This window comes from Rosa chinensis, chromosome 2, assembly GCF_002994745.2.
Source record: "Rosa chinensis cultivar Old Blush chromosome 2, RchiOBHm-V2, whole genome shotgun sequence".
Taxonomy (NCBI): Eukaryota; Viridiplantae; Streptophyta; class Magnoliopsida; order Rosales; family Rosaceae; genus Rosa; species Rosa chinensis.
Window position 1 is genome coordinate 27,072,605 of NC_037089.1, and position 12,317 is coordinate 27,084,921.

Genomic DNA, 12,317 nt, shown 5'->3' on the forward strand with positions numbered 1-12,317 from the left:
AGGTTTTTAGGATACTTTGTTAAATTCTTTACCTTTCATTTCTTAAAAACCTTGAGCCTTGGCCCCATTACAACCTTTTATACACTACAACAAAAAACCTCATTTGCGAGAAACAAATTCCTCGCTAAAAACAGACATTTTGTCGCGGAAGTCCTTCCGCGAGGAAATTCTTTTTGTCTTCAATTCGTCGGAGAATGCTCGTCAAGAAAAGGTTCAGCGACGAAAAAACAATGTCCTCGTCAAACCTTTTCCGTGATGAAATCTATTTGTCTCGTTGTTATTCTATAGCGACAATTTCTTTCCTCACTCAAACACATACTTTTTTCTTGTTAAAAAAGTTCAACGATTAGAAAATAGTCGTTAAATATATTTTCCGACATACTAGATTTCATTGCGAAATTAATTATTTCCTCGCCAATGATAACTAAAATTAAAAAATGTAAATAAATAAAATATTTAAACTATTTCTGCGACGAATTTTCGTCGTTATAAGCTTTGGGTGAGGAAGCTTTTTCTCGCTGTAAACTTTTTTTAGCAAGGATATTTTGTTTCATTGTACCATGTATTCTTTCAGCGAGAAAAAATTTTCTCGTTAAAGATACTTAACAACGAGGAATATGTTTTCCATTGACGTTGGAACTACAGTTTTTGTTTTCGTCGTTATAAATAGCTTTGGGCGACCAAGTTTTTCTTTGCTATAAATTGTTTTTAGCGAGGAAATTTTGTTTCTTTGTAAAATGTATCTTTTCAATGAGAAAAAGTTTTCTCGATAAAGATACTCAACAATGAGGAATGTGTTTTTCGTCAGTGTATGGACTAACGTTTTTGGGACAAAAATATTTTCGTCGTTATAAATAGCTTTCAGGTTTTTGGTCGCTAAACCTCATATATATTAGTGAAAATGTTGACAGACAGCTAATACATTGAACATCGAAAAGAAAATATAAATCTGCGAATAAAAAAAACAAATAGGCTTTCCAAGCCTTTTAATTTTGGTCTCCATTACACTTGAACATTTGTAATGAATAATCTTCAAAAGAACACCTAGCTAACAGAGATAGCACTAAAAGAAACCATATGTGAAGAACCCTAACTATTTGAGAGATGCTACAGTGCTGCACTTCTGAATTTTTACCACCAAGCACCACTCTGCAAATGAAAAAGATAAAGAAATATGATTTAATGTTAAGGAGAATGCAACAAAATATACTTTAAGCAACTTCATTATACAAAGAGGCAACATAAACTTCTGAAAACAAGAAGTAAAAAACAAAAAGCAAAAAACACTAGCAGCAGCTAGCGATGACAAAACAGTACCCAGCTCCAACAATTATAGCTCTCAAAAGTTCCATCCTTGTCTCATAGACTCTTAACAAATACTGTATCTGTAAATTTGATAAATAAGGAGGTTCAGGGTTCAAATATAATTCACTTCATACACTATGCATATTTAGCAGATTTGAAGGTAGGCAACAGAGTTTCCACTGCTTAGGTATTGAAAAGGAGAAAAGAGACCTCCTGACATGTTAAAAAGGACACGATATGATGCTAAAGAAAGATAACAAAATAGTCAATATGAGAATAAGCATTGGACTTACCATATCTAAGGAAAATTGTCCTGCATTTCCCTTTGCACAATCTCTGTCATTCATGAAGAAGAATACCATAGCCCAATTATCATTAGTAACTGAGAATTAACCCACCAAAATACCAAATCACCCAAACCACACCAAAATCAGAAATCCAAAAATGCAGGCACCAAATTAGAGAGTGAGAATACGAACTGACCTTGTGAAAGTTGAGACCCAACTTGAATCATGGAACTAAAATATGGTAGCACAAACCCAATTGAAACCCAGAATAACAGAGCAATTGGTGGTGCAGCTAGAGAAAAGCTTGAATCAACAACTCCTTGACCTGGACTCACAAGAAAATCAGAACAATCTTTGTTAATTTAACACTAGTATGTAACTGTTGTTTTCTCTCAAACACTATGCAATTTTAACATGGACAATAATATTGGACAAAAACATGGGGGAGATAGAAAGCTTTTTTAGGCCTCTAAAACGTTGCCCTTTCATAAAACGTATCCACAGTGCCACAACGTATTATTGAACAGAAATCTTCTAGCTGCAAACAATTTAGACCCATTCATTGCATAGCCCATCTGATGAACTAGAAAAGGAGTTGGATTCTCCGGTCAAGATAACTGTTTGCAGCCTTACAATTAAGGTCACCACAATATACTCTCAAGTAATTGATGTGATCAGATTAATACATTTTCTGTAACACACAACGATGAGATAGCCCAGTAACTAAAGGGGAACAACCTTGGACCATTCTATTTAATGCAACCACGGACGGTAACAATAAGAAACTATACCTCTCACGCTTCTTGTCTTCTTCTCATTCATGGCAAGTCTGTGTTAAGAGGCGAAGGCATACCCATCTGTGTAACTATTGATCTTGAATAGTTGCCCTTCAATCTGTGTAACTATTGATCTTCAATTGGGGTGCATTTAATTGAAATAAAACCAAATATATAAACCACGACAACTCACATTTAGATTTAGCAAAAAATAAAAAGACCTTGATTAATCAAGCTATACAAGAATGAGATTCAGGGAGGAAGACAGATGAATCTAATCCTACTTACAGATATGAGAGCTTCAAATATGGTAGATTCAGAGAGGGAGCCAAAGACGGAGCTTCAATAGGAGAATGCCGTCAAAGATGGAATAGTGTGAAAAAGATAGAACTCTATCTAAAGATTAGGTTTTTTATCTTCGTTTATTTTTCCTTTGGATTAGCGCCTTTTCTTTTCTCCCCGCCTTTGATCAATTAAAACCCAAATATCCCGCTTAAAGAAGTTCTTTTTATTTTTCTCTAATCCTCGACTATGCCGTTTATAAAAATAAAAAAAAATAGAATTAAGGTTTGGGGTTTGGGGTTTAGGGTATAAAGTGTCTATTCACAAACATATAGCTTAATGATTCAATGTTTCTTTTTATAATTTATAACTAAATACTTAAATTAAACATAATTTGCATCGTCAAGTATGTATTGCATAATATGTCCAACGTATAATCTCTCAAATTAGTGGTTACATCGTCAGAATTCTATTTTATAGTGAGTTCCATGTGTGGTCCCTAAAATTGCAAAAAGGAAGACTTCCATAATTCCATTATTGAACAACAATTTATCCACATACATACAATATAGGTCATGTAATGAGTTATGTAGGAGAGAAACAAAGTAGAGTGAAGCTCATGCAATTGTAGAAAACTGGAGAGTGAAAATAAGTCATTCATACTAATGTTTACAAACTAACATACCAAATTAGTATCCTGAAGGACCATCAATGTTTATTAACTTGTTTAGTAACTATGAAATCATTCCTACAGACACGCCTTATGATTTTAGAGAAGTTCATGATATTCAATCATATTTTTAAAAGCAAAAATATGAATAATGCTCATATATGTGAATAATGAGTGTGAAATCAAATATATCATCTAGCACGTTTCACACTTAAATAGGAAAAAAAAAACTGATTACAACAAATACGAACACGTAGCACATGTGGTTCATTATTAAACTTACTTGTAGTATAATATTATTTAAATATTTATTTATCGCAGGTCAATCTATTTCTTCATCTCAAATTTTCCTATTTATTATTAGTAGGGTCCTTGAGGTGGTTCGGGTAACGTAGTAGCAACAAGTCTCTGTTCCTGTAATTAGTCAAGTACTCATATAAAATAAAAAAAGGTCCTACAAATGCAACATAAAAATTTCAGGGGAGTTGGTTAAGCAATTGGGTATTGTTGTGGGCCTGTGGCTATCTAGGGTTCGAGTCCCTTTTGTGAATTAACCAGGCCTTTTTTTTTTCGTTTTTTTTATTCTTTTTTTTTTTGCATCCTTTTTCTTTAATTGAAACTTACATTTTCTATTTGAGTATTGTGTGCAAGGTAAGTTTAAAAAAATATATGCCCACTCTTTTCGTTTTTAATACCACAAATTTTTCCCCTGCAAAACCTAGAATGACTAAATAAATAGATCCTCGCTAAATGTATCAGGGGTGAGGAAATCATTCATCGCTTAAATGATACTGTTAGCAACGACTGCTCAAATTCGTAGTCATTAAATTTGGTGGGTCTTACTAAATTTTCCGCCAAAACTAATAACCATGATATCATTATTTCCTCGTTAATTGTTTCTTTTGACAAAGAAATGGTTCCTCGTAGAACATAGACTTTTTGCGAGAAAACTATAGTTTTGTCGCCGTTAAATTTGGCGGGTCTTACACAATTTTCCGCCAAATTAATAACGACGAAATCATTATTTCCTCACTAATTGTTTCTTTTGACGAGGAAATGGTTCCTCGTAGAATATAGACTTTTTGCGAGGAAACTATAGTTTTTTCGCCATTGAATTTAGCGGGTTTTATACAATTTTCCGCCAAACTAATAATGAGGAAAGCGTTATTTCCTCGCTAATTGCTGCATTTGACTAGGAAATGATTCCTCGTAGAACACAAACTTTTAATGAGGAAAACTAGTTTTGTCGCCCTTGAATTTGGTGGGTCTTACATAGTTTTCTGCCAAAACAATAACGACAAATCGTTATTTCTTCGCTGAATGCTGTTTTCATGATGAAACAATTCGTCACCTAAGTCTCATATTTCCTCGCTAATAACATGACGTTTCGGGAGACCAACTTATGGTCACCTTTAGTGATGAACTGAAATATTCGTCGTAGAAAGTGATATATAGTGTGGAAAATATATTCCTCGTAGAAAACTTAATAGCATTTAGTGAGGAACTGAAATATTCCTCGTAAAATGTGTCATTTATTGAGGAAACTAAATTCCTCACAAAAAACTTAGTCACTAAAAAGACTTTCTGTTGTAGTGATAAGACCTTTTTTATCCTTAAGATGAGATAACCTTTGATCTGTGGAGATGAGTTATAAGAGTTAAACCTATGGCTTGGGTCCATTTGTGCAAGTAGTTGATATATTTCATGAGAGCTTGAAAAATTATATTCACAAAGTGCTTTTCTTTTCTTATATATGTGAGTTATTTGATTGCTTCAAAATATTTTCTCTCACATATAATTGAGTGATTATAAGCTTTTAAGCATTGCCTTCATCTGAGTGAAAAAAGAGTGGATATACCTTGTGAGGATATGAATCATATTAGTTTGAAACATGCTGAGCACCACTCATCACCATTATTACAACCAAGTCCTACTTATTTGTATGTGGATTATATGCTTCAATTAACTCTCGAATATCTAAATATTGATTCTTGATTAAGTGCTAATTTTGATGCCATGAGAGTAAGGATTTATGAGACAAATGTTAAGGGCAATATAGTCTTTGTGTGTCACTTGTGTAGAGTCTAGTAGTGACTTGTTTGTTTTGGTTGACTCTTTCGTTTTGATTTTCCTAAGAGACTAGCAAAACCTAAGTGTGGGGGAATTTGATAGGAGTGCAAAGTGTGACATTTTTAATATGTATTTTCCCTCATTTGGCTAAGTTATTCTCTAAAAATTACTAACTCTAACATAGTTTTTGTTTTTAGGTACTTCAAGAACGGATATGGAAAAAAGAGGCGAAAAAGAACATAAATGAGTATAAATGAAGGATAAGTCATTTTAGGAACTTTCCTCTTTCATTTTAGGAAATATTTCCTATTTTGTTTTAGGGAACTTTCTTCCTTTGAACTTTCCTATTTCTGATTTTCTTGTTTTAAAGAGAGAATTTAGGAGTCCATCCCACTGAAAACTCTTGAGTGATGAAATCAAGGAAACTTGAAGGATAAGAAGACTTGCATAAATTAGGAGGAATTCAAGGAGTTTTCATTCACACAAATTCTTCTTATTTCATGGAGATAAAAGGGAGTGTTTATAGTCAATATTTATTCCTAATTATCTTATTTTCTATTAATTATAGACACTAATTAATTTCTGATTTTTCTTGATGATTGGAGTTCATTGTGTGCACAATTCTTGGAAGAACCGAAGAAGAAATTAGTGCAATTCAAAGGATCTCAGGGATGTATCTGGTCACTATTCAAGGGAAAGATGAGCATTGCATGATTAACTCTAGAGACATCCAGGAAATATATTAACGGAGAAGAGATAAAAAAAATCAAGACTCTGTCAGGAGAAAATCAAGGAAATTTGGAGGAGAAATCACCTCTAGATGAATGGCCATGATTGCATCACAAGAGAAGAGGATTCCACTATAAATAGCAGCAATTCTTGACTTCAAAATCATCACTTCTTCATGCAAAATTAGCCTAACTCTCTTCTCTCCAAAACCCTCTCCAAAATTCAGAAAAATCTCTTGTCGTGAAGAGCCTTAGGACTTCTCCAAGGCTGTTCATGTTCTTGAAGGCCTAGCCCTATATTCTCTTGACGTTCTCCAAGCTTCCTTGAAGATCAAAAAGTGTAATCCATGGCCCTTATTACTGTTTTCGTACTCTTTAGTATTGAATTTCATATTTTGATTATGAACTTTGTTATTGGAGTGGATTTTTGTTGAGAACGAGTTTATATTAGTAATTTTCAGATTCTTTTCTTCATGTTCTTAAGTTGTTTATGATATCTCTACAATCTGATTTTGTGCCATTCTTTTATATCTTTAAGCATATGATTTTGGTTGAACAATGATATTAATCTGCAGGTTAATAAAGCCAAATTTGTGTTCTAATTCACCTAATCGTTTTAGGGTAGAAATTGAAGTGGTAAAGGCTATGTACAATGGTCGAGATTATATGCTACATGTTTCGTGTGTTTGTAACTTCTTATGGATGCATACATGTTTGAATTCAGAATTCTAATTGCAATTAATGATTCATATTTAATGTTGCGTTCATATTTAATGATTCATAAAACATTGCGTTCTTATGGATGCATACATGTTTGGATCAGATGTAGTTGCTTTCCCTCGTCATCCTTCTCTCACGGAAAACCTCATGGAGGTTATGAGGTGGGATCTCTACCCGCAGAAGACTTCTCGATTGCAAAGATCGATTGTCGCTGGACCAAGGCGGAATGGAACTATAAGTCGGCGACAACTACGATTCAGTGAAACGCCACTGGCCTCCAGGCGTAGCTGTTGCCGTGGGCGGGCAAGCCAAAGAGTTCATAGGTCGGCTCGTAGTTCCATCCGCCATGGTCCAGCGGCAGTCAATCCTTGCAATGCAGAACTCTTCTGCGGGTAGAGATGCCACCTCATAACCTCCATAATGTTTTCCCACAATCGGGTGGATATCGTCGCCTACAGCTGCCAGCAAGTCAACCAAGGTGGAAGATCGGTCTCATCCGCCCACGCCCAAGGCGAACTCTCCAGTGAGCTCCACTTCCAGGAGAGCTTTCTTCAGCTCTCCTGGCTTGACAGCTTCCTCTCCTCTCCTTAAAATTCGGAGCTTTCCCACATTTGGACGATTCCCTTCATCACTAATGGGGCACTCAATGTCCAAGTCTCCATCGGATGGGGTGAAGGAGAAAGGCTTGGGATGACTCTCACAGACATTGCAGGAGAGGTTGATTTAGTAGGTCAGATGACGATCTGACCAACTCCTAGCAAGTGCTCACTGGGAGGTGTTTGTGGATGCCTTTCATCTCAGAAACTTCAAGAAGGAGAATCAACCTTTGGCTATCAGAAAAAGAGAAAGGCATGATGTGAAATCAAACGTAAATGTGAAAACTGAAAACTGAGATGAAAGCTGAAATGGAAGGAGAAGTGAAGAGGTGAATATGAAAACAGAGGTGAAAGCTGAAATGGAGATGTGGAAGGAGAAGTGAAGTAACTCTTGCTTTAATACTAAAGGTTTACTACTTCCATAATGTCAGATTCTAATCAATGAAGCATTGTGGTTTTTGAGTTACAGCTGTGCTGTTTTTTGGGTTAACAATAATTGGCCTTGACTAAAAAATCGATAATTTCGCTGATATTTAGGTGAAATTTTCGTTTTTTTGAGGCTCCAAAATTTTGGATGACTTCCAACAATGTTTCGTGCTATATTTTTGGAACTTCGCAATATTTTCGAACAATCTGCGATATCTCCGAAATTTTAGGGAATATTCGCGAATCCTCAAACAAAATAACATAGAAAAACTTGACACAGTTAGGATTCGAACCTCTCCTCCAATATTAAGTCAAAAAACACCCCAACCAACTCGACTGGAGTTGATTTTAGTTCTTCTATACTTTTTTTATTATTAATACGCTGTTTGATAGAATAAATTATTAATTTCTTTAGACAATTAATCTAAACCTCTAACTTCTAAGATAATTTCAGCAATTCTAGATTTTAAGGGCTCGTTCGGTATCATTTTGCGATACTGTTTTTTGTTTTATAAATTCAAAAACTTATGTAATTTGCGTTCGGTGCATTAAATTTGAAAAACAAAGAAAATGAATTTTAGGAAACAATTCAAGAACTATGAATAAATATGGGAAATGACTTTTTGACGTTTTCATTGTTTCCTGAAAACAACCTGTCCTGCAATTAGAGAAAGTGATTTTTTTTTTAACTTTTATGCACATAGATCCACAAACTCTTCTCCTCTCTTTTGATCTCTCTCTCTTTCTTTCCCACAATTCCCATTGAGACTTATCCTCTCTTCTCATGATCTCATCTACTTTATCTGTTGTTTGAACTTTCTTCTTCCCCGTCTTTTTCAATCAATTGAAACTTGCAGAATCATATATAGAGAGAAGAATGAAGGATTTAGAAAATCCCTCTTTCACGTGTCAGATCTAATTCATACGGATGATTTAGGGTGAAAGTTTCGGTATTTTATGCTTCAATATAATTGGATTATTTCATGGGCAAGAGGAATTAACAACTAAGGTTGAGACATTTGATTGAATTATCTTTTTGAACTAAGGATTCAAGAGCTTACAACTTCATATGATATATTTTATAAACAAAATTGAGGGATTTGATTATTCTTGTTCAATCTCCTTCACAATACTCTATTTCTTTTCTCATAACAACCAATAAAGGATTCATAATCAATACAAACAAAATAGTCAATCTTTCATGATTAATGAGGAAAAACTAAACTAAGTGCTATAGATATGTGTTTTTTTTTTTTTTGAAAAGGGGTTTGGAACCTAGCAGAACTGGGAGGCTCATCCCCACGCCTGATTTATTGCATTAGAATTTAGAACATATCTCGAGGGGGACATAGAGCCTTGACCTCAAGTAAGATGTATTGGATCTTTTACTTTGTTAGCGTAGGGTAGGTTAAAATGCTCAAGGTCCAATTGCATATATGAAAACGATCCAAACTAAATGATCCAACCTTGTGAGTGTGACCACCTTGTTATTTGATTTATTATAAATTTACCAATGTTTGAGCATTTTTCATGCTCTCCAATCTTACTCAAGGGCATTTTAGGAAGTGAAAAGAGATGTTAGATAAAATATTATTAAAATAATAGAAGGGTGTGTGGTTTGTAATAATATTGAATGGATGATAATAATATTATTTTAATAATATTTTATCTAACATCTCTTGTGCAGAATAATAGATGGATGCTGCTGTTAGCAGCCGTAAAAAAAGTAACCATCTATTTCATCTTTTTCATTTCGGCACAATACTTTTCACAGTGCAGTAGTTCCATCTCTTCTTGAAACCTAGAAGTACAAGCCTTGTGATTTATGAATTCCTTGCAGTCTTCATTAGTATAGAGTCATAGGGAAGGATTTAGTTACAGCCTGGTTTCTTTTGTTTGATAAGGCTATATTGATCAAACTTCTGTTTGAGGAAAAGTATGTTCTGATAAGTGATCAAACATAGAGATTATGTCATTGCCTTTTTTGTGCATGTGAATTAGTCATTTTCATTGAAATCAAAACAAAAGAACTTCTATAAAAAAAAAAAAACAGTTAGGAAATACACAACTTTTATGTAAAGGTTGTGAGTATAGAAAGTTACCTCTTTGGATTTTTGTTAGGGGTTGATCTGAACAGTTGCTTGCTAATGGAGTCAAGGTTTCTTATCTTTGCTAATGAGACCTGGTCAGGTGTCGAGCTTGAAGGACGTCTTTGCTGTGTTGGAGTGAATGGTTGAGTGTCTTGGAATACTCACTTCACAATGAATTTTTGTGAAGTTCCCTGTTTCAGTTTCAGCAATTTAATTTGTCCTTCTTCTTGCAGGATTTCTGGTGGCAGCACCTTTAGATCTTTGTAGTTTATCTTGATGATTAAATCTTTGCAAGTTGTTCCAGACCGCTCTTCAGCTTGTTTTCCCATAATGACAGCGGTGCATTCATCAAATTCATCTTCTATAATTACGGTTACTCTGAAGCTGCGTGAATAAAGGAGTAGAAGAGTGTGAAATTAGTAATGGTGAAGTTCAATGTTCATACATGGTAATGGACATGACAAGATGTAATCTGTCTTTGCACATATATTTCATTAGTCAAGAATATAAGGGCCTACGGTATTAGAAGGGGTGTATTGTGCTATTTAGTGAAACATTGTTGAAGCAAATTTGTAATACAAAATATATAAAGACATATAGCATAGAATACTTATGTGAAAGAATTTCTAATTAAGAATCTCTTCCTCTCCCCCCACAACCTTCTCCTAAATATGATTGTTCATGACTTTTTGCTCAGTCCAACAGTACACTGATGCTTTAAATATCATGTAATCCTGCATTCATTGCTGAGTAAAAAAAAAAAAAAAAAAGTCTTCAGTACTGAAGAATTAAACCTAATTTCAAACCTTAGTGGATAACCAATAATATTATCGTTTTTGAAGTGAAAATAATGCGATTAAACTAGAAGTTAGTAAACTAATGAAGCATTCCATAATGTTATTTCAAAGTCAAAGGTGGTAGTATACATATTGGCTGTTGTTAACTTTAAAGGGGCTGTTACATGTCATCATCAGGGCAGATTAACGGCTGACTCTGTGGGTTTTGCCTCATCTGCTTTATAAGCATGAAGGGCGTACGGCATAGAACCACCCTTCTCCTGAAACAAACTTGAGTAGTGTGGCTCTGCAAAACACCAGGGTGTCCTAAAATGTAAGGCACTGTATGTTTAGAGTCGAGATAATATTATAATGTTTGACTAAGAGTGTTATTTTCAGATTAGTGGAAGAAAGTGTGGCAGAAAAGCAGACTATTCAGTTAGTAAGGCCATAGTATTGTACCGCTTTGGACTAAGAAATAATAACCAAGGAAGCCATAATCATTCATAAAAGTGTCGGTGCACATGTGTATATGTGATGACACTACAATCAGTAAAGTTCAAGGTTCATATGTTCATTTCACTATTCTTTTCATTCGTAGAAAACTAAAACTTAGTTTCTTTGAACAGGGACATCTGGATGTTGAATTAGTTTGTCATAGCAGCCAACTTCAGCAATGTATACTATATACTCAGTACTGTGCACTGTGCAAAGCTAGCTGCACAGCATTGAGAGAACTAGAATTCCGAAAACAATGGAGTAAGGCGTAGGATTAGGGTTAAATGGTCATATAAGACAATTGATAATGAAAAGCAAACCAACAAAGATGATCCAACAATTATGGCTTTGGTCTACAAAGGAGATTGTTAAGAATAATAATAGTCTGTACATACTACTGTAAATTTGTGTAAATTAAAAAGATCTCATCATGAGCAGCTGTCTTTAAGAAGTTAAGGAAGCCTGGTTATCGAGTTTAATCTTCTTTGAATCTTTGTCATTTGCGCTGCACCAGATATGGCTGTAATTGTAGCTTCCTCAGCCCTCATCTCCTCTGACCAGTCCCTTCCTAGAAAGGGCTCAATATTTAACCCCATCTTCCATTTTCGATGAGAAAGTTCCAACCTTGATATGCCTTTAAGTCCCCTAGAATCTGCAAGCAGTTCCCTGAGTTGTCCTTGAGGCAGGACAGCAGTAATATTAACATCATTTAGCCCACATTTCTCCTCGACAAGCGATCCTAGAAGAAGAGTGGCCTGCTTCCTAAACGGGAAGTCTTCATCAGGCAACTTGTGCATGTCTGCCAAGTTCTCCAGCGTGCCCCTCATGAATTAAGAAGCGTATGCCCCTAATTTATCAAACATTGTTGAAACAATTTCAAATGCAAGGTCCATGCTGAGAGCAGGAGCATTTGTGCGGTGATAACCAAGTAAGCTTTGAACTATAAAACACAGCATTTCAACTATAGTTGATCGATGCAAGCATGAATAAGACACTTGAATGTGTGTGCTGCGGCATCAATATCCTCTTCTATATATCCCTCGTCCTCTTGTACAGGTTTCCCCATCAAAATTTTAAGTGCATCGAACACAAG

At 34.9% G+C, this 12,317-nt stretch overlaps 1 long non-coding RNA gene across 1 annotated transcript; it reads right to left on the reverse strand.

The window, feature by feature from the left end:
- Nucleotides 1–1,347: 1,347 nt before the first annotated feature.
- Nucleotides 1,348–2,698, reverse strand: LOC121051543. Its single transcript, XR_005806059.1, has 3 exons — nt 2,657–2,698; nt 2,384–2,486; nt 1,348–1,917 (listed from the first exon to the last, which is right to left on the reverse strand). It is a non-coding gene; the product is annotated as an uncharacterized LOC121051543 (long non-coding RNA).
- Between the last annotated feature and the right edge of the window lie 9,619 nt (nt 2,699–12,317).